The following is a 22,361-nucleotide window of genomic DNA, read 5'->3' on the forward strand; positions in this document are numbered from 1 at the left end:
TTAAATACTTATTGTTTGATATGTACAGGGAACTGCATTAGGTGCGTTAGTAAACCACAGAATAAAATGTCAGAATGATACCAAATTAAACTCGCAATACATTTAATTTAAAGAAAGTACTTTAACGACAGTAATTTAGAGATGGCAATTTTGGAGATTTAGTGTTGTCTTTTAAACTCAGAGAGTCTTGTAAAAATTCCCTAGAACTTATTTGTTCCAAGTTCTACAACATAAGAAACCCTGTATACACTTACAAATTTAGAACATTGACAATGGCCTGACTTCTGATCCTGTTTATTTTTATTTTTTCTTTAATGTTTATTTATTCTTGAGAGACAGACAGAGCATGAGTGAGGGATGGGGCAGAATGAGAGAGGGACACAGAATCCAAAACAGGCTCCAGGCTCTGAGCTGTGAGCACAGAGCTCGACACGGGTCTCGAACTCACTCGAGCTGTGAGATCATGACCTGAAGTCAGACACCTAACCGACTGAGCCACACAGGTGCCCCTATTTTTAATATTTATATTGACTTCACTTATTTCCCCCCCGGAGTCCCTAATGTACTAATGGCCCTTTATCCTGTGTACATTCCAATTTTTTTCTTCTCATTTGCCAAAATACAAAAACTCAAGCTCTTGATTCTTTCAAAACAAAGTAAAACCAAGTGTCATAGTAAATGTAATCCACTAGATTCAGGTAAGGCAATTATAGAGCTGATTTGTTCAGTTACTATACAAAGAGCAGGTGTAAATCTCTGTTAATATATAGAACAGACGGAACACCACATTCTAACACAACCATCCATCTTACCTGGGTCACAAGGGAGAAGCAGTGTTCACATCAACAATACCTATTCATACTTTGACAATGATGGAGCTTCCGTCTGAGAAATGTGGTATCAGTACTATCACTTTATGGTATGTTCAATAATATGAAAGATATGTGGCAATTAGAACTTTTTGATCTCACAGTCCTATTTTTTTTTATCACTTGCATGCATCTGTCTCTCTCTCTCTCTCTCTCTCAATACATATCAGAAACTAGTGAAAATAACCAAAAAACTTTTTTTTCTTAACTGCAAAAGAAATCATGCTTTATTAATACTACTAACAGTATTATAGCCTTTTAAATGGTAACAGTAGTTTACTTTCCCACACTTAACAATACTATATCTAGTAAGGCTATTTCTCTTTCTATCATGCTTTCTGAAAGTCTGGAGGCCCCTGTTATAGTTTCATTTTTTTTTAGTCCTTCATTGAATCACTTGGTTAACTTCTAAGTCCTCTTGTTAACTTCTCATTAATACCCAGGCACCCCTTCACCTTGTCAAGGACAATTAACAATTTTAATTTGTTTTTTCTAAAATGCTAGCCAGTTAAGGATCACTTGGCAAATTTTATAAGCTTGGTCTACTCAATCACCTAGCCATTACATAAAATGTTGAAAACCAAGCCTACTGAACCTACTAAAAACCTTCTACACTTGCATTCATATTTACTGTAGTGAAATAAATTTGAAGTAGAACTTTCAGTATGGTGAGAATAAAAATATCTATTTTTTAGGGTCAGATCAGGATACAGTTTTTTTTTTTTAATTTTTTTAAATGCTTATTTATTTTTGAGACAGAGAGAGACAAAGCATGAATGGGGGAGGGTCAGAGAGAGAGGAAGACACAGAATCCGAAGCAGGCTCCAGGCTCTGAGCTGTCAGCACAGAGCCCGCTGCGGGGCTCGAGCTCACAGACCACGAGACCATGACCTGAGCTGAGGTCGGACGCTCAACCAACTGAGCCACCCAGGCGCCCCATGGATACAGTTTTTTTTTTTTTAATACAAAATAGAATAAATTAAGGTGGCTGAAATATAGCCTTTATAATAATGGGAACAAAATATTCATTAATTAAAAGACTGTAGTAATTGACTACTTTGGACAAATCCAAAGTCTTTCTCCTTTTAATGATGATCCTAGCTTAGAACCAAGAGGTTTGAATGAAAAAATTGAAAAACAGCAAAAAAATCCTGAATAGGCAGAAATATGAGAGGAAGGAAGGCTGGTGATAGTCTAAGGGAAAGAGAGCTGGAGTTTCTCTGGAGCAGATGAGGGCCAAGGAAAAAGCCATGTGTTTAGGGAGATAAGTATGCATCCTTTCAAACCCTTGTTGGTTGACAGAATTGTCGACATTATTAGCTTGTGCTTCTAGTGGGTGGGGAAAGAGGACATATTCTTTAGCAATGGGAGCCTTTGTTGGGACATAAAGTAGAATATGCTATTCCCCCACCCGTTTTGAAAACGAAACAAAACATGATCTTGGAAACCATGTTGTGATGGTCCATCTGCTGTAGAATCTTCTGACTGGAAAAACTAGAGTTGTACTGGGGATAGAATAACTAAGGAGCCATTTAGAACAATTTGTGAGAATAAAAACTAACCCCCCCAAAATCCACCTTGAATATCCATAAAGCAATGCTGTCTTGAAATGATGTGGAGGCAGTACATTTAGGCACAGAAATTCGAATGTGTTTATACATTATTATGACATACTGCTGTTAAAATTTAAAAAAAGCTTATAAAAACAATAATGCCATATAACCTTCATAATCCCTATTTTTATTTTTTAAATGTTTATTTATTTTGAGAGAGAGAGCATGAGCCAGGGAGGGGCAGAGAGAGAGAGAGAGAGAGAGAGAGAGAGAGAGAGAGAATATCCCAAGCAGGCTCTGTGCTGTCAGCACGGAGCTTGACTGATGGAGAGGTGGGGAGGTGTTCAACCTCATAAACCATGAAATCATGACCTGAGCCAAAATCAAGAGTTGGAACGCTTAACTGACTGAGCCACCCAGGCAACCCCTCAATTGCTATTAAAAAAAAAAAAATGTAAAAAAGTCTGGGAAGTTATATGTCAAAATACATTTAGGTATAGAAGATAACTTTTATTTTCTTCTAATTACTCATCTACATTTTCTATTTATTAAAATGAAAAGCACATATTGCTTATAGAGTTGTTAAAAATTACTGACGAGCTCTCTTGGGTCAAGGGTTTCCCACCATCTTGTGGAGAATAGGAGAAAACATTAAAGGGAACAAGGGAGACATCTGCTTCCATTTCTACTCATTTACCAACAAGTGTTCTTGCTGGGAACTCTAAACTTCAGGACTCACAAGGAAGTGATTTCATAACATCTTACAACAGGGAAATTTATATTTTCAAAGTGACATATAGTCATCATTGTTACTTTTAACCAAATATTGTGCAGATTACAATGTTTCCACAGTGCCTGTTACCCCATAATGAATTGCTAACAAATTTCTATTCTACAGAAAACACAATAATCATCAGTTCGGGGCACCTTTTAGAGAAAAAAAAAATATTTATATTAAAAACTTCAAACAGATTTATGAACTAATTTGTAATCAAAATACTGTACTTGAGTTGCCAATATTATTAGCACTCAAAATACACACCTTGAATAATTAGCAGAAAAATGGACTCAACAAGGCATAACTGATAGTCTATGCATTACATCACACTGATATGCTTTGGAGAGGAAAAGGCATTTAAAAGTAATGGCAAAGATGTACAGCACACAGCTAAGAGAGTGAAATATTTATATAGGATGGAAAGACAGAATGTCATCTTTCTATATATGCCTGAGGTAATTCATGGTATTTTCTAATTCTAACTGTCTATATTGCTACTAATTGGCAATAATACTATGAATTCTATGTTGAGGCCATTCAATGTAAGCTTCCTCCATTTTTCTCCATTCCGTCTTAAAATTTCTCTATATACTCGGTTGACTTCATTCTTTAGTCTTCCTTTTACAGGTTAACCACCTCTCCCCCAACAACACCAAAAAATGGCCTTTTAATTCTGTATCCTACCACCTTCTCATTTCATTAATCCACTCTTCTTACTTTTCTTAAATCTTCCACTTCTCTTCACTGACTCCTTTTGGCCTACGATATGCTCAAGGTATCATTTACTGAGAGGACAGGAAATTTTCCCGAGGATCCATTAGCTCTCAACTCCTAATCTCCAAATCCAACAGAATCCTTCTCAGGTCATTATCCTTCCATATCACAACCTTTATGGAACGTCTTGTTTCTTGGCTTGTGTGGCACCTTCCTCCAGAGGCTCTTTTCCAACTCACCTCTCCTGGCTCATCTTCTTTCGCTTACCTCTTAACACAAGGGTCTGTAGTAGACCCCTTCTCTTCTCTCTGCACTTCCTCTTATTGATCGGATTTACTCTTATGCTCTCAGCTATCTCTCCTAAAATGCCAATGTCCTCAATAAATCTCACACGCTGCTTTTCTTCTTTGCATTGGGGCTGTCCTAGTTCCAGAACCTCATTACCAGTCCAGGTTCTCATTCCTAATCTCTTTCTTTAAGTTGCTTTACCAACTTCTGATGGAGTCATCTTTCAGAGGCTCTGATTGCATCAGTCTCTTCTATTCAAGCACCTTAAATGGCTCCCCACTATCTACTGTTCAAAGTTCAAACCTTTTTGTACATGATTCAAGAGCCTTTGATTTTCCACTGTCCCTACATATCCTATATTTATTCACAATGCCTGAGCCAGGCAAAAAAATACACCGTGTCTCACCACACCTGCTGAAAAGCTACCTAGTGTTCAAGACTCAGCTCAAATTCTATCTCCAAGTTACCCCATCTCCCTAGTGCAGAAGCGATCTCTTCCTTCCTCTTGTATAGGTAATTAACTTCTTGTGGCATTGATGCCATGTTGCCTTACTTTTAAAGAACATGAACATTTCTTGATTCCATTAATTGAATATGACTAGCAGTAGAAATATTGACTTATTTGTACTCCACAGTATCTTGAATATAGCAGGCAGTGTTGGACTCAGATTACATTCACTTAGAATTAGAGACTTCTTATCCAGGATCTGAACTAAATCTTGCCTCTGCCTTACTTCTGCAGATCAGATGTGGGAAACAAATTAGCCAAATAAACACTACTGTGTGTGTGTGTGTGTGTGTGTGTGTGTGTGATGGTTGTGAATAAATGACTCAAAAGAAATAATTTCCAAGTACTTCCATTTGAATTATTTTACAAAAATAATTATGAGAAATTCTACTCCTAGGTATATATACAAGAGAACTGAAAACATATATTCACACAAAAACTTGCGTAAGAATGTTCATAATAGCCCCAAAGTGGAAACAACTCAAATGTCCATCAACTGATGAATGGATAAACTGGTCTATCCATCTGATGGAATATTATTCACCCATAAAAAAGAATGAAGCATTGACACATGCTATAGCACAGATGACCCTTGAAAACATTATGCTGAATGGAGAAGTCAGATCCAACAATTCACATGTTATGATCCCATTTATATTAAGTGTTCAGAGTAGGCAAATCCATAAAGACAGAAAATTAGCGGTTGCCAAGGGATGGGGGTAATTGAGATAGGATGCTTTTTAGAGTGATGGAAATGTTCTGCAATTAGTGATGATGGTTGCATAACATTGTGAATATACTAAAAACTTGAATTTTGCACTTGAAAATGACAAATTTTATGTTATGTGAATTTTATCTTAACTGGAAAGAGGAAAAATGTGTGAGTTTCACACACTCACACACACACACACACCCCTCCAAATAATTCAATTTGGATCTGTGGTATAAAGAAAAAGAGGTCTCACTTTTAAGTCTGCAAATCTGGGTTTCAGTCAACTCTGCCACTTACCTACTAGCTGTGTGATCTTAAGTATATCACTTACCTTCTCTCATCCTCAATGGTCTCATCTATAAAGTGAGAACAATAATGCCTCACAAAGCTGTGAGACTCATGAAATAATGTGAAATCATTACATAAATTCTAAAGCCCCTTATAAATGAAAAATACTATTATTGTGCATGCTTAAAATTATTTTTAAAAATCCTAAATTGTATTGAATAGTCCATAATTTCAACTTTTTATCATTGGTATGTTATCTAAGCAGCTTTTCTTGTTATATATGGATGGCATCTTGGACTTATAGCACTTATCCTGTGGACACTAATAGTACTTTACAGAGTTATTTAACCTTGATCTCTGCGACAAAAGGTAGTATACAAAACCAAGCATCAGCACAAAATCCAAAGCACTGACTAGACATTTCCAAGTATCCATACTTTCACAAATGTAAAATATTCTGTATTTTAAAAGTTGACATCTCGGTGTCCTTTATGCTCAATACAAAGGAAGGCATGTACAAAAAATAGTGGGAGGGTAAACTGGTGCAGCCACTATAGGAAACAATACGTAGGTTCCTCAAAAGATTAAAGATAGAGTACCACATGATCCAGCAATGCCACTCCTGGATACATATCCAAAGGAAATGAAATCACTACCTTGAAAAGATATCTGCACTCTCATGTTCATTGCAGCATTATTTACAATAGCCAAGACATGGAAATAATTCAAGGGTTCATCAATGAATGAATGGATAAAGAAAATGCAGTATCTGTATACAGTGGATTATTATTCAGCCTTAAAAAAGAAGGAAATCCTGCCATCTGTGACAACATGGATGAACCTTTAGGGCATTATGCTAAGTAAAATAAGCCAGAGAAAAAAAACACTGTATGATCTCACTTACATGTGGAATCTAAAAAAAAGTGAACTCATAGACACAGAGAATATATTGGTGGTGGCCAGAGGCAGGTGGTAGAGGGTGGGGAAAAATGAGAGAAGGTGGTGGAAAGGTAAACACTTATAAGATAAACATGTTCTGGGGATGTAATGTACAGTCTGGTGATTATAGTTAATAATATTGTATATTTGAAAGATGCTAAGAGTAAATCTTAAAAGTTCTCATCACAAAGGAAAAAAAGTTTAACTATGTGAGGTGAATGGTGTCAGTTACTTATTGTGGTGATCATTTCACAATAGATACATAACTCATATCATTATGCTGTACACCTTGGACTAATAGAATGTTACAGGTCAATTATACCTCAATAAAACTGGAAAAATAACAATGGGAATTTGCTTAAAAATTTTTTTTCATTTGTTTGTCCTATATGCTCTTTGGCATCAATACAAGGAAGGCATGTATTATTTCAAAAGAGAGGAGACTCATTGAGAATTAAAACAACAGACATCCAAATGAAGTAACAAGTATTGTTATGCTTAAGCTTTGAGTATATATTTTGTTTTCCCTAATAGAATTCCTTAACAGTTTTTGAGGTTAGGGATCATATATATAAGTAACTTCAATATCCCTTCACAGAGCCTAACGTTATACACAGTAGGCATTTATACTTAGGTTACTTAACGAATTGGGTAAGAATACTTCTTGATTACATAAAACTTATTGGTCATATTTAATCTACAGTGACAGGATGGAAAGTTGTTAATATCAAAACTAAACCTCTCCAAGGGCAGCTGGCTATTAATGAAGGAAATAAAATCACACACACACACACACACACACACACACACACACACCGTTTCTCATAAAGGAAACATGTCAATCTATATTCAGTTATAAAACTGTCTTCATTTGCCTCACATTTTTCTTTAAGTGAGGTGACAGACCTGACCCAAATTGGAAAAACATTCATGTCTCTTCAATATTAGGATTGTTGACTTTACTTTAGATAGGCAGAGTGAAATAGATTTACTTTCTTTTCCTTCACATCAAGGTCAGGTGCCTCAGAATTCTTCGAGGAACCGTGTAATATTTAAGTGTAAGATGTGGTCCTTGTACTCAAAATGTTTACATCATTAGTGAAGGTAAAACTGAATGATTTAAGATGCTATGCACATTTTCTTTCACTGGTTTGCTAACTTAAAAATCTGGGATTCTGCAGCAAAACTGAGTTTACTTCAAACAGGAAGTGAAACTTTACACAGGGTCTTGAAGAAAAGGTAAAATTTGAATAGGCAGAGAGAAGGAGGGCTTTTTGAGTGAAGTAGATACAGTACAGGAGGCGCAGACTCTGAGGACTATGGTGTGTTGCAGAGACAGACTGACCTCAATAGAGCAGAAAGAGCGAAGAACATAGGAAATGAAGCTGGATAAGTAGTGTGGGACAGATTAGCAAGGGCGTTGAAAGTCGGGCAGAAGAGGTTAGATTTAATGTGGTGGCAAACATGGAACCAGTGAAGCTTTCTGAAAAGGGGAGGAGTAGCATTTAAAGAAGGTTCATCAGGATGAGCTGGAAAAAAACAGATAGAAATGAAGGAAGGCAGCTATGGTAATCCAGGAATGAGGCCATAAGGGTCTGAGTAAGACAGGTGCACAGAGATACACAGATCTTCCAGTGGCAGTGTGCTGGGCCTTGAGACTGTAAAATTAGGGGGTACCAGAAGCGGGGATGAGACACAGACTAATGTAACGGCTGCCTACTGGGTAAAGAAGTTGCACGACAGATTAAGACTTGGATATTTCCAACACTAAAAACATATTCACAAAGCTTAAATGTCTTTCAAATACCCTATAAGTAGTTTCATTGCTTTCTTTGGTGAATTTACCATAGATGCCCCCAGATTTCACATCTGCTTTGTTAACACAGCCCCATGAAAGTCTGCTTATGTAACAATTGGTTATTTTTCAATACATAAAGTTAACTGACCCATTACAGGATATGAAACCCCCGACACTAAGACAGTGAAAACAAAAACATTCTTCTTTATATTCAAGTGTATATATTCTTTATTGTCTAGTTCCACCCAAATAAAGCCAAACCAAACCAACACCCCTAAAAAACCTAACTTTTTTTGAGCTGATCTAAAATCTTGAGACATACTTTTAACTTTATGATAGTGATCCAGTCAGAACAAATTCTGTTGAGAAAATAAATTAAGAAATCAACACTTTGCCATGTTGCTTTCCTAAGCTGAGCTATATCAAATTGGGAGGAAATTCTCAGAAGTGAAAAACAACAACAGGGGGGCCTGGGTGGCTCAGCAGGTTAAGCCTCTGACTTCAGCTCAGGTCATGATCTCACAGTTCGTGAGTTCAAGCCCTACTTTGGGCTCTATGCTGACAGCTCAGAGCCTGGAACCTGCTTTGGATTCTGTGTCTCTCTCTCTCTCTCTCTCTGCCCCTCCCCACCCCATGCTCTGTTTCTCTCTCAAAAGTAAACAAACATGAAAAAAGTTAAAAAAAAACCAAAACAAACAAAACCCTCCACCTGTTGGGATGAGCACTGGGCGTTGTATGGAAACCAGTTTGACAATAAATTTCATATAAAAAAAACCCCAGCCACATGTTACTAAAGCTAAATTTGGCACATTCACTAATTTTTTATACTAATAATTACTTAAATCTACAGTCAACTCTTCCCCTGCTTCCCCTCTCCCCTTAGGATGGGCAGTATATAACGTGGTAAGAGGAGTAAACAGGTAAGATATGTAGATTTCATTCATGTGTTCCCATGGTACTCCCTAAATACTTCTACTATGGTAAGAATGACTCTATTATCTATACATTATTGTATGTATTGTTTTATTTATCTTCCCACGACCATTTTCGGGTAGAACTGTGAATAAGAACTGAAATGTCCCAAAACGGCAAAAGTAACCATAGCTACTATCATTCGCCGAGTTCTTTTTTTTTTTTTATTAAAAAAATTTTTTTTTCAACGTTTATTTATTTTTGGGACAGAGAGAGACAGAGCATGAACAGAGGAGGGGCAGAGAGAGAGGGAGACACAGAATCGGAAACAGGCTCCAAGCCATCAGCACAGAGCCCGACGCGGGGCTCGAACTCACGAACCGCGAGATCGTGACCTGGCTGAAGTCGGACGCTCAACCGACTGCGCCACCCAGGCGCCCATCGCCAAGCTCTTCTTTTACAACGCGCAAACTTGTTCCTTTAATACATAATTTCACTTGATCCTCACAACAATCCCTAAAGTAGTTACTATGATTGTGTCCATTTTACAGTTGAAGAAACCAAGGCTTCAAGAGTTAAGGGATTTGTATAAGGTCACAAAGTTAGTGAGCTGCATGTGGCAGACATGCTCATCTGATACGCTCTTGTTAATTATTATACTGCAAACCCCAAACATATGTTACTGAAACCAAAAGTAACAGATATAAGGAACCTGGACATGTTACTCCCTGTGTAAAAGAGTTAAGGAGGAACATTTAATAACTGTCAGTGATACAAGTGGACAGGTTCCTTGACTCACTTCTAAGCTTTCCTTATACTGAAAACAGTGCACTCTATTCCTGAAGGACAGTGGGACACTGCTAGGGAACAAAGTTAACTGGCCTCTCTCTTAGAAGGACACTTATATTACATGGCTATTTGATGGTATTCACAGCATCTCAGTATCTTCTCAATTTGGTTACATTTTTTAAAAATGCTATCACTGAGATCAGCCAGATCAAGACTAACTAGGCTGGTTGGTGACATCAAAATGCTTTTAAAAGTAATTTTTTATTAGACTATCCAACTGAGCAACCTATTTAACTTCTGCCAGTGACCCTGAAATAGAAACTAAACTTTGAGAGATACTTCTCAGTACATAAAATATATTCATAAGAAGACCCCTCTAATAATAACTCCCCACTGTTAATTCCCTCTTTATGCATCTGGGCAAAGATGTCATATTTCCTCTACAAAGCTTCCTTTTATGTTGCAACAGTAGGAATCTCAATTTCAAACCGAACCAATACAATCGAAAACTACAAACTCATTCACAAGGCATGATTGTTTTTATTAGGATTTTATATAAATTGCCTAAGCATGATGGGACACCTTACATTTTAACCCTGCAACACTTTAACTAGAGAGTAAAGCAGTTATCGTTTAAAGTTCTGTGCGCCCCTCCCCTTTTTTCTGCTAACACACCGTCTTCCGCAAAATGGTCAGTGTGATCTTGGCAGACTGTGCAAGGAATACGACCAAGGTGAACCGAACATTAAGCAGATGTCAAGTGATTCAAAGTTTAACATTTGTCACCTGTGTATGAAACCAGCAGTTTTAAATGGTTACAAATAAAACATGTACAAATTAATAGATGCAGTTAGTAACTTCCACTCTTCCAACCAGTGGCGCTTTGGCAGGCAGCCATATAATCTGCAATAATCTGTCACTACTGTGAAGCCCCACCTACTTCCTCTGCCCCACCCCTATGCAAGCGATGACTGGGATGTTTGTGGAGCGCTGATATAACAATCTATAAAAGGCCTCCCTATCTATAAAAGCTGAAACATAAACTGTAAAGTGTTTAACGTTCATAAATTAAAAAAAAAAAAAAAACCCACATGCTCTATACCATCACATTTCAAAGATTATTTGAAAGTTTTAATTTCCTTATTTATATATCAGAAGGCTAGAGGCCTCAAATTGGTCACATCCACGGCAATGCTTCTCGAATGAAAATGCATCCTTATGTACAATTGTTAGACTTTAATTTACACATCTAACACGTACAGTATTAAGAGTTTGGAAGTCAGGATTATATACATTTCATTTAAACCTTGTTCTAAGAGCGAGTAAAATTGGTAAAGAAATTATTAAAGTAGCTTTCCTGGCTTATAAAATATTTTGCATTAACTTTTCAACATAAAAACCACGAGCTGTTAAAAAAAATTATTTACTTTCCTACTTCATCTAATTTCATTTTATGGACTAGAGTAGTCCCATAAATTATTACCTCACGGATAAGATATTTTTATACTTTAATAAGTAAATAACCTTATGTACTAAAACAAAACAAAAAAATTATAAAACAAGGTAAATGTGATCAAATCTTCTGACTCTTCTGTCTGTAAATTTGGTATAACATTCAAGAAATTGCTCTGCTTTCTATCCTATTTTCCCTTGCTGGGAAAGAAGAAAATTGGGACATGGCCTTGATCTTTTTTAAGATCTCTAGGATGAATAGGGTGCCATTTTGAGTAGCTTCATTTTGAAACACTGTTTTACAGGAGTATCAATCACAAGCACAAACTACACCCATTTAACAAAAATAGCCTTCATTGTATTTAAAATTTTTGTTTAAAAGACTCTTCTGACAAGATTTTGATATTTTGTTTGCAGCTCAGCATTTACCTCACTTATCTAGAAGAAAAAAAAAACAATTTCTGAAAAAAATTCCCACTATTTATTTGTAGAATATCAAACTACAAATTAAAATAAATAGAGCACAGGAATCCAGTGATATTTGAGGTTGATTACTCTCAGCTGGACGTTGAGCTAAGGCCATAAATATTCACACGAAATTCAAGAAATAGTTTATTAACAACGTTTAGACACAAACCATATTTATAATAAGACGCTAAATGTAAAACAAAACACAAAGCTTACTCACAGTAGATCTTCTCAAATGCACGACCTGCATCTCCAATCCGACATATTAAATACTTTAAAAATTCTTTATTTAGCTCCAACAGTAAGTTAAGATTGCCCCAGAGATGTCTCTCTTTAAAAAGCTGCCACTTTTTCATTAGGAAAAATAAAACTGAGCTCAGCTTAAGTTGTAAGAACACCACCACGCTATCAGCACCTTCATTCCGAGAAAGGAAGTTATTATAGACACAGTTTTATACATGAGGCTTAAAGAAAGTACTTCCTGGTCAGATAGCTAACGTTAACAGCATTACATTAATGTATACAGCTTTATGTTTTGACATTTTGGGAAGAAGTTTCTAAAAACTTTTCCTGACATTTTTTCCCCAGTCCCTACAAAAGAGGAAAACTCACTCGAGCTAAACAAATCTTAGGTAAAAATCTATGAAATTCTATCAATACCTACCATTATGGTATCCTGTAAATATTAGAACTGCCCATTATTATTGATAATAATACTAGTGTAAGTTTTAATTACACTTATGTACTCTCCATTCCCCCTCTCCCCATGTGCTAGAGGAACATTTCAGGGGACACAAGATTAGAAGGTAAAGAACTCAAAGGAGGACAACTCACCAATTCCTTGATAATGAGGGAGAGGAAAATAACCATTCACATTTTATTCCTCAAATTTAAAGATCATTCTCTTTTAAACATAAATTTAAAAACTTCAAGAAGCGTTGTACAGTCCTAATAAGGAACTGCAGATAAAAACAGCATGACCTGGGTGCTGCACATTACTATGGGTATTGCAAGCTGAAAGCATTTCCTGTTAGGACGCCCATTGGTTCCCACAGGTGCAAGTGCCTATGGGTGTTGCCGATTTACTCTTCCTTTTGCAAGTGAACCACTAAGGGAGATTTCAGGTTGGCACAATCAATGCTAAGAGCTGTTAGGGCAGAACTACCTTGGGCTAATTCAAGAGCCTCCCAAACCTGGTTGATTGTAAATTGACGATTAGCTAATTCAACAGGGCTGGAGAAAATTTACATCAACAGACTTTCATTATTTTTCTAAGATGTGCTATCATTAAGAATATATGCAACTTCACTCAACGAATATGTAAATTGCTTTCTCTGTACAAAGCACTGTTCTAGGCACCAGGAACACAATAATGAACAAAACAGGGGTGCCAGGGTGGCTCAGTCAGTTAAGCGTCCAACTTTGGCTCAGGTCATGATCTCATGGTTCGTGGATTCAAGCCATGCGTCAGGGTCTGTGCTGACAGCTCAGCACCTGGAACCTGCTTCAGATTCTGTGTCTCCCTCTCTTGCTGCCCTTCCCCTACTTGTGCTCTCTCTCTCAAAAATAAACAAACATGAAAATAATTATTAAAAAAAATAATGAACAAAACAAAGTCCTTGTGGTCATTCACACACTATCTAGTAGACTTTTGACAATTTCATATATGATGAGAAAATTCCCATAAAGTAAAAAAAAAATGTACAGATATTTGGAAAGTCAATGGTAGTGCTCGTTATTAAAAAATATTGTCACTAAGGCCACCACCTTAAACCTAGAGGAACTTTTCCAGAACCTAGTACATAAAAGTAGGATTCTTTATATTTTCAACGTTTCAAAAAAGCCAGGTTGGAGGCAATGGCATATGTTCCAGCAGGGAAAAGGAAAAACTTCTCACCATGAGTCACCAGTGACTAAGTACTTCTAATTCAGGCTTAAAACACATTTCAAATCAAATTACTTGTACATGCAGAAAACTGATAACCCCAAATCAATATCAGAAGCTTGATCTGACCAATTTTCAAGGTTAAAATTAGCACCTAAGACAAACAAAGTGAAGTGCCTTTAATGAGCTAATGCCCCTGTAATGAATTTTATTATAATTTTGGTCTTATCCATTAGATTTTGTTACGATAAACAGTTTTCTTAGATTTTAGCCAGACTGAGACACAATCATATGGTGTGGTGGTAGGAATGGCTTTTGTTTGCGTTCAATAAAACACAAATATATTAAAATCATGTCTGCTCAAAGACAAATGTAAAACCCAGAGACAGTAAAACATACAGGTAAACTCTACTCTTCCAAGCTATGCCTTACACTTCCTCAGGATTTTACTTCCTATATTTAAAATAACAAAATCTTCTAAATTTTAGCCAACAAATTGGAGGAATTACCAAAGACAAACTGATCTACTTAGTCATTGAACAAATATCTATTGAGCACCTACTACATGGTAGGCACTGTTCTACAGGCAGGAATACGGCAATGAACAAAATCAAAATCTCTGCTTTCATAGTCTACATTGTAGGGTGGAAAGATAAGATAAACAAAATACTTGGTATGTCAGAAGGTAGTAAGCACTGTGGAGAAGAATACAACATGGAAGGTAGACATAACAATAAGTACTTGCTCACAGTTGCAAATTATATCACAAAGTAAGGAACTTTGCTCTCGAAGAGCAGAGTATTAGATCTCTCCCAGACTCTACCTCCGACTCAAATTGAACAACCTCCAACCGCCTTCTGTTGCAAATGAAAGGGAATCTTATTTTATTTGTTGCTAATACCCAGAGAAAGGAAAACAAACTTCCAAAGACAGGAAGTTAGAACTCATTCCTTATAGATGAAAACATCATCAGGAAACAAAAGTAACAAATCCTACATACTCAGAGTCAAAGGTCACTTTAGGGAATATTATCAAGCTGCATATGAACATACAAGTTTCCAAATACTTGCTAGCACTGGCATTGACTTTACCAAGTGCTAGGGTCAGAAGTGAATTCTTCACTTAAGAATTATTTCTGGGGCGCCTGCGTGGCTCAGTCGGTTAAGCGTCCAACTCTTGATTTTGGCTCATGTCATGATCTCAAAGTTTGTGAGTTCGAGCCCTCTGTCAGGCTCTGTGCTGACAGTGTGGAGCCTGCTTGGGATCTCTGTCTCCCTTTCTCTCTACCCCTTCTTGCTCTCTTTCTCTCTCAAGACAAACATTTAAAAAAGGAATTATTTCTGTTCTCTTCACCGGCAGCAATAATTATATTTAAATATTACTTTTGAACCTAAACTAAGTATTTAAATTTAATACAATTCAACAAATATTTATTGAGCAGATACTAGTTGCAAGATACTTGGTTAGATGTGTAAGACACTGTCCTTTCAAGATTAAAAAGATGGACACCTAGAAAAGGTAAGTATGAACCCTATCATTTAAAATCAGAGAGAATATTAATGTAATAAGAAAATACACAAAGTACTTAAGGAATTTAAAGGAAAGAGTAGCAAGGAGGATGATCAGAAAAGGCCTCACGGAAGATGGCCTGAGAGGTAGGTCTGAAAAAGGAAAAGCAGAAGGCATTCTAGGGAAGAGAAATGTCAGCAACAAAAGACCTGAAGATGTCAAGTCAGTAAGTGCTCAGTAAGTAGGCTGGTCTGGTGGGGGCATAGGATACACATGCTCTCGTGTGTGCGCGCGCGCGCGCGCACACACACACGGATTATGGAGCAATAGAAACTGAAAGACAGTTTGATAAATCTGGCCATGGGGAATTACTAAAGGTTTTGAACACGTGAATGACAAAATCAGAGCTGTGCTTTAGGGAGAGTGAGAGAGCCACAGTGTGTATCAGAAGGATGCCAAGGAGACTGGAAGAGACTGTCACAGCCGTCCTTCCCTAGCACCTCATGAAGGGCCTCGTTAGCTCCTTCTTGGAACACTGAGAGGTATGAAGTGGAAAGTGTAGTGAGTTGAAAAATCAGATCTAGGTCGCGGGGGTCAAGTCTGCACTGTCTGTCTGACCATGGGAAGTCATTTACCCTGTCTCAATTTCCCTATATGAGAATCTATTAATTATTCTTTTTGGAGTCAGGAGCCATCAGATTCAGCAACTGATTAGATGCTGGGAGTAGAGCAAAAACAACAAAAAAATTGTTTTGAGTGATTAAATGAACAGGCAGCTACCATTTATTAAACACTTTCATGTGCTTGTCAGTGTGCTTAGCGCTTTACGTAAACTGCTTCATTTATTCCTTTTAAGAAGACTGTGAAGTATGTATTCTTATTTGGCAGATGAGAGAATTGAGAGCTTTAAGACTTAAGTAACTTACCCAGGGTAAACCAGCTGGCATAGTGACAAAGCCAAAGTAGATGCCTAGGTCTGCCTGAGCGTGAGGCCCTTTCTCCTTCCAATGTATCATGCTGTTTCTTATACGAGAGATAGATAATGCTAACATTCACTCACGTGTTCCAACTGAATCCCTGTCTCTTTCGGTGTGTAAGAAACAAGGTGTGAACGTAAAGATAATCTGCTAATTTGCTCATCATTAATCCATTCACTCATTCAATTCACATTTATAGAGCATCCTTCATACTTTGTGCCTGGTACTAAACTTGGAATGGGGAAATGCAAGGATGAGCAAGACCTAGCAGTTCACTGCCTCGAAGTGCTCACTGGCTGCTAAAAGACAAGCAGGTGTCAACAAGGAACTGGTATGCAATGACAGAAGAGAACTTTTACACAAGAGACAATAGAAACATAAGGGTACAGGAAGCATAATAGTGTAATTTTTTATCTGTGCTATTAATTCTTGACCTAGATCATTTAAAAACTACATGTGGTTTTATACAAGAGACTCTTAAATACAGAGAACAAACTGAAGGTGGATGGTGGGGGGGGGAGGGAAAGTGGGTGATGGGCATTGAGGAGGGCACTTGTTGGGATGAGCACTGGGTGTTGGATATAACCCAATTTGACAATAAGTTATATTTAAAAAAATAAAATAAATGAAAACTATATGTGGTTTTTGCAAATATTTGAGTATTTACACACATACCCTTCAAAAAGTAAAGGTGAATGTTCACAACAGAATGGAAAATTGGCCATGAACTATGATTCTATTTTGTGTGTCTACTGCCAAACTACTTAGATTATTAGTTTATTTAAGAAAGCATTCTGCCTTGGTTAGTGACATCTATTGTAATGGGTAAACAAAATCTATTTGAATTGTCCTGAGCCTTGATTGTTGTGGACATAAGCCAGTGTCATTAGAAGCTAAAACATATGAAAATAAATGCATAGTGCCCAGACTCTTACTTTGATCTGGAAATAAAGGTTTATCCCATTGTCCATCAGAAATAGTGGATGAAAATAAAACTGAAATCTTCCAGTGGGCACTTTGATAATTCACTATAATATTAAATGTAACAAAATGTACATCGTGTGGTTGAATTTGCTATCCATTATTTCACTGAGGCTACAGGTGAAGTGGAAAGGGTCCCAAAGACTAGACTCCAGCATGTCAATTCTCGGTATTAGTACCTAATGCTACATGGGCCACACCTCTTTGTTTAATGGGAACAGGTTTTCCTAGGAATAAAATGTCCATTCCAAGGCATATTCTCTTTCTCACTCGCTCTGGGGATGAAAAATATGTCTGTGTGGAATAGCTGACAATGGACAGGCGGTTGATCTGTGTTAACAAATCAAGAAACGGGACCCTACATCATTCTCTTGTAAGATAGAAATAATTGAGATTCGATGTCTTTTATCAAATCTCAGGTCAGATGGGAAAAAAAAAAACCACGTTAGGTTGATTTATAAAATGTTTAGGTAAGGGGCGCCTGGTGGCTCAGTCAGTTGAGCATCCAACTTTGGCTAACGTTGTGATCGCTCAGTTCATGAGTTCGAGCCTCATGTCAGGCTCTGTGTTGGCTGCTTGGAGCCTGGAGCCTGCTTCAGATTCTGTGTCTCCCTCTCTCTCTGCCCTCCCCCACTCACGCTCTGTCTCTGTCTCTCTCTCTCTGAAATAATTAACATTAAAAAAAAATTTAGGTAAATTTAACATAAAGCTGGAATGATAATTTATCAATGTAATCCCTGTTGGTTATCCTAAAAATTCTAAATAGTTGTTGCTTTTAATTCGATGCCTATAGCTTAGAAAGGAGTTAGATCACATTTTGGCCCATAAACTCAATATATCTTTAATGATAGCTAGACTGATAGATACCACTTGTTCTGTTTTTTTTTCTCAGTCTGAGTTTACTAAACGGTAACAAATTTTTAATATATTCTCATAAATAACAAAGCAACCAATTAAATGGATGATAAAGCTAAATAATCACAACCTAAACTCCCTAAGCTCAAATGCAACTGCACAGTATCTCACAACTCAAAAATGCTAATTCAAAACTGTCCTCTCTGGTTGATGGGATCATGGAAGATGAGCTCATTGAATCTCATCGAAGACTGAAAAGAAGTCTTCCTCTAGGGAAGTCACAAAAAAAACTTTTAGAGAGAGACTTTCTTTCTGCCTGTCAATCTGTTTTCTTTTTGCAGGGAGGGAAGAAACAAAGACTAGAGGAAAAGCTTATGAAGGAAAGAGCCTTTTAACTGAGACTCTAAAATAAAAGTATCAATAGTTTTCGTTCTCCTGTGCTACTGAAACCAACAAATATGAACACCGGCAAGCAATGAGAATTTTTCAGGTTGGCTTAAACATGAAAACAAATTAGATATCAAGGCAGACTCTGAGATGACAATGGTTTGACTGTGTACTCTCAAGTGGTAAAGAAAAGTGTAAAGTGGGTATTATACTTAGTGGGTAGTCCTTGAATCCTGCCAAACAAAGAGTAAGAACAGTTCGAGAACTGCAGACCAACAAGGACTTGAATTATGTGGTTGCTATAACCACAGTTCATATGGAAGTGGAAGGCTCCTCCTTAATTTCTTCTTTTCAGTACATGTGTATTTTAAATTTTTATTTATTTCTTTTTATCTCAGAGAAAGCGAGAGCGCGTGAGCTGGGGAGAGAGACAGAGATGGGCAGGGGGAGACAGACGGAGAGACTCTTAAGCAGGATCCACACTCAGCGTGGATCCCACGACCCTGGGATCATGACCTGAGTCAAAATCAAGAGTCAGATGCTCAACTGACCGAGCCACCCAGGTGCCCCTAACTGAAAAGAAACAGTATAAATGAACATAGATGTAATGACTTCACATATTTATAGTTTCTCGTAGTGTAGTTTTATTTTGTGAAATTAATGAAAATAAATTCCCACAGAATTCCTACCCACCCACTCATCACCCCAAGTAATAAAAAGTCACTATAGGCCCTTTCTATCACTAAAAACCCTGTTACAATGAATCTCTCTTCGTGGTTTCTGGATCAGCACCATAATGTAATGTGGCTGAAATGACTGCTTTGGTCATCACTCAGGGGAGTATCAGAACACTTTCTTCTCTTATAAGGAATTAAATGTTTTGTCTTAAGAGGCTACCATTTGTACCAGTCAGAAATGAGCTAACAAGTATGATCAAAGAGCTTATCTGCGCAGACGTTTCTATTACTTTGTAGAATTATTGGTACTGAGATTCCCAGTCCTTCCACAGACCATGTCATAAGTTATGTGCGCTACATAATGAAGACATTGCCCCTTGTAAATAACCTCTTGCATTAACGAACTTTATTTCTTACTTTATTTGGCTGAGGGTTCTGGAGAAATAAATTTAACATGAAATAATCCTACTTAACACACCTTAGGTCTTCTATTTACTATCACCCTGATGACAGTGACTTCAGTAATTTCTGGCTTGGATTTGAATAGGCAGTTCTATGTAAGCCTTCTCCATTATGTCTTTGGGAAATAAGGTCTTCCCCCTCCGTTGAAACAGCCAATTATTACACACAGCAAAAGCTTCCTTTAAAAAAAATTTTTTTTTTAGTGTTTATTTTTGAGAGAGAGAGAACGCGCGGGCGTGAGCACACGCATGAGCGCGAGTGGGGGAGGGGCAGAGAGAGAGAGAGAGAGACAGACAGACAGACAGACAGACAGACAAAATCTGAAACAGGCTCCAGGCTCTGAGCTGTCAGCACAGAGCCTGACTCGGGGCTCGAACTGGACAAGAGCCCCGGGGCTCGGACAAGATCATGAGCTGAGCTGAGCTGAAGTCTGACGCTTAACCGGCTGAGCCACCCAGGTGCCCCTGAAAGCTTCTAATAAGACATTCTAAACCAGAAACAAAGAAAATATCTAACCGTGAGATGATAATGACATTCCCCATTATTTCCCCCAAACCATCCCGTTTCTAAGTCTGCTCCTGTAAAAACAGAAATCAGTGGCAAAGAGAAGGGGTGAGGAGGAACAACACCCAGAGAAAAAGATTAAAAATTTCAAATGCCAAACTACTGGGTACAACTGTAACAAGTCGTGTGCGTTCAAGGGAACACGTGAAAGGTAGTCAGGGCAGTATTTACATAGCCAAAGTATTGCCAACGACTAGCCTGGTCATTGGTTTAACTTTCACATCCGTCAAAGTAGGAGGCTGCCCCCCAATTTCCACCCTCTCTGGCTCTTGGCTGTTGGTTTCAGCATGTTAATAGGTACGCCCTTGCCTCCTACCAGGGCAGTTTCTGGTTTAAATAGGCTTATCTCTCTCCTTAGCTAGTCCTGGAACTGTGCCTGAAGCTCAGTCTTGGTGGCTTTTTCTGGATGAGAAATCTCATTGCAAAGTGCCGTTAGCTTAGCGACTCCAATACCTCCTTTCAAAATTTAGTTTGACCTTCCCACTGCCTCCAGCACAGCAAAGCTAAACAGTCAAAACTTAGTGTCTGGTTCCTTTGAACCTGCATTGTAAACAGTGATACCAAAGTGCTGCTAAACCTAAAAACGTTTCCTCGCTCCTTGAGCTAAAATGAGACATGCAGGGTCTATCACCATCACCATCCCACACGGGGCTCCAAAAGGATCCCTTTCCCTTTCAACTGGTTGGTAGTGAGTTGGAGAAGCCCTCTCCAACTTTTCACGTCCTGGTTTTAAGGTTACCAAGGTCAGGGAGCCCCTCGCTTTCAAGGCATCCACGCCAAGCTCGGAGAAACAAATGGGAAGCCAAGGGGCCAACGAGAGGTCGGGCAGGCGGCCTCTGGCTCTCGCCAACATCTGTGCGCTTCTGCCAGACCCTCCGGCCCTTGCGTTCTACTTGGGAGAGGTGTCATTACATAATCCCTGCTCCACGGACTCACTAGGGCTCGGGCTGTCCCACGTCTCACACACCACCCTCGAGGAGGTCGGCTGACTGCAGACCCTGCGGGTGGCACGCGTCCCCTCTCTCTGCGCTGCCCGCAGTCCCTGACTCAGCGCGGCGACCCCGACCCAGGCTCGCTCCCCTCTCCCACGTCCACTCGCGCGCTCCGAAGCTCGTCTCCGGGTCCTCCTCACACCCGCTGTCCCGGCCCCTCCCGGGGGTCCCTCCCGTCAGACCTGCTTTTGCAAGCTCTCTCGGAGACATTCCCCCCCCCCCCAGGCCCTCTGTCCCGGCCCCTCTCGGGGGTCCCTCCCGTCAGACCCGCTGCCCCAAGCCCTCTCGGAGACACCCCCCCCCCCGGGCCCCTGTCCCAGCCCCTCCCGGGGGTCCCTCCCATCAGACCCGCTGCCCCAAGCCCTCTCGGAGACACCCCCCCAGGCCCCCTGTCCCAGCCCCTCCCGGGGGTCCCTCCCGTCAGACCTGCTGTCCCAAGTCCTCTCGGGAGCCCTCCCACCCCCCGCCCCCAGACCCTCTGTCCCGGCCCCTCTCGGGGGTCCCTCCCGTCAGACCTGCTGCCCCAAGCCCTCTCGGGGACCCCCCTCCCCACCGGACCCGCTGTCCCAAGCAGTCTCGGGGTTCCCCTGAGACCCGCTGTCCCGGCCCCTCTCGGAGTCCCCTCCCTCCCTTCACACCCGAGGTCCCAAGCCCTCTGGGGGACGCCCCCCTCCACTGGACCCGCTGTCCCAAGCCCTCTCGGGGTCCCCGCTGAGACCCGCGCTGCGCGCTCCTCTCCGAGTCCCCTCTCCCCAGTCCCGACAAACCCGCTCCCGAACTGTCCTCGCTCGAGTCCTCCCGACCTCACTCCGCCCAGGGTCCCCTCACCTCGGCTCACTCTGTCACCGTCCCGCGCCCCGGTGCTCTCACCTCAGACCTGCTGTCACCACTCCCGGGCCCGGCGTCGCCACCGCCGCTTCCTCTCGCACACTTGTTCCCGAGTCGCTCTTCAGCCACTCGTCCCCCGGAGGATCCCCGGGTCGCGCCGCTCAGTGCCGGGTACG

The 22,361-nt window shown here is 39.5% G+C and overlaps 1 protein-coding gene across 3 annotated transcripts in view; it reads right to left on the reverse strand.

Moving 5' to 3' along the window:
- Positions 1 to 22,361, reverse strand: part of TAOK3 (TAO kinase 3) — a 182,738-nt gene extending 160,377 nt beyond the window's left edge. Inside the window, exon 1 of one of the 3 annotated variants that reach the window (XM_047827793.1) lies at positions 22,228 to 22,361. The gene's annotated coding sequence lies outside the window, so the exon portion shown is untranslated. Of the gene's footprint in view, positions 1 to 12,288; positions 12,622 to 12,902; positions 13,047 to 22,227 lie in introns of those variants that run through there. The other 2 variants (XM_047827794.1, XM_047827795.1) reach the window with 2 other exon arrangements.

The sequence above is a fragment of the Prionailurus viverrinus genome, chromosome D3 (genome assembly GCF_022837055.1).
Source record: "Prionailurus viverrinus isolate Anna chromosome D3, UM_Priviv_1.0, whole genome shotgun sequence".
Lineage (NCBI taxonomy): Eukaryota > Metazoa > Chordata > Mammalia > Carnivora > Felidae > Prionailurus > Prionailurus viverrinus.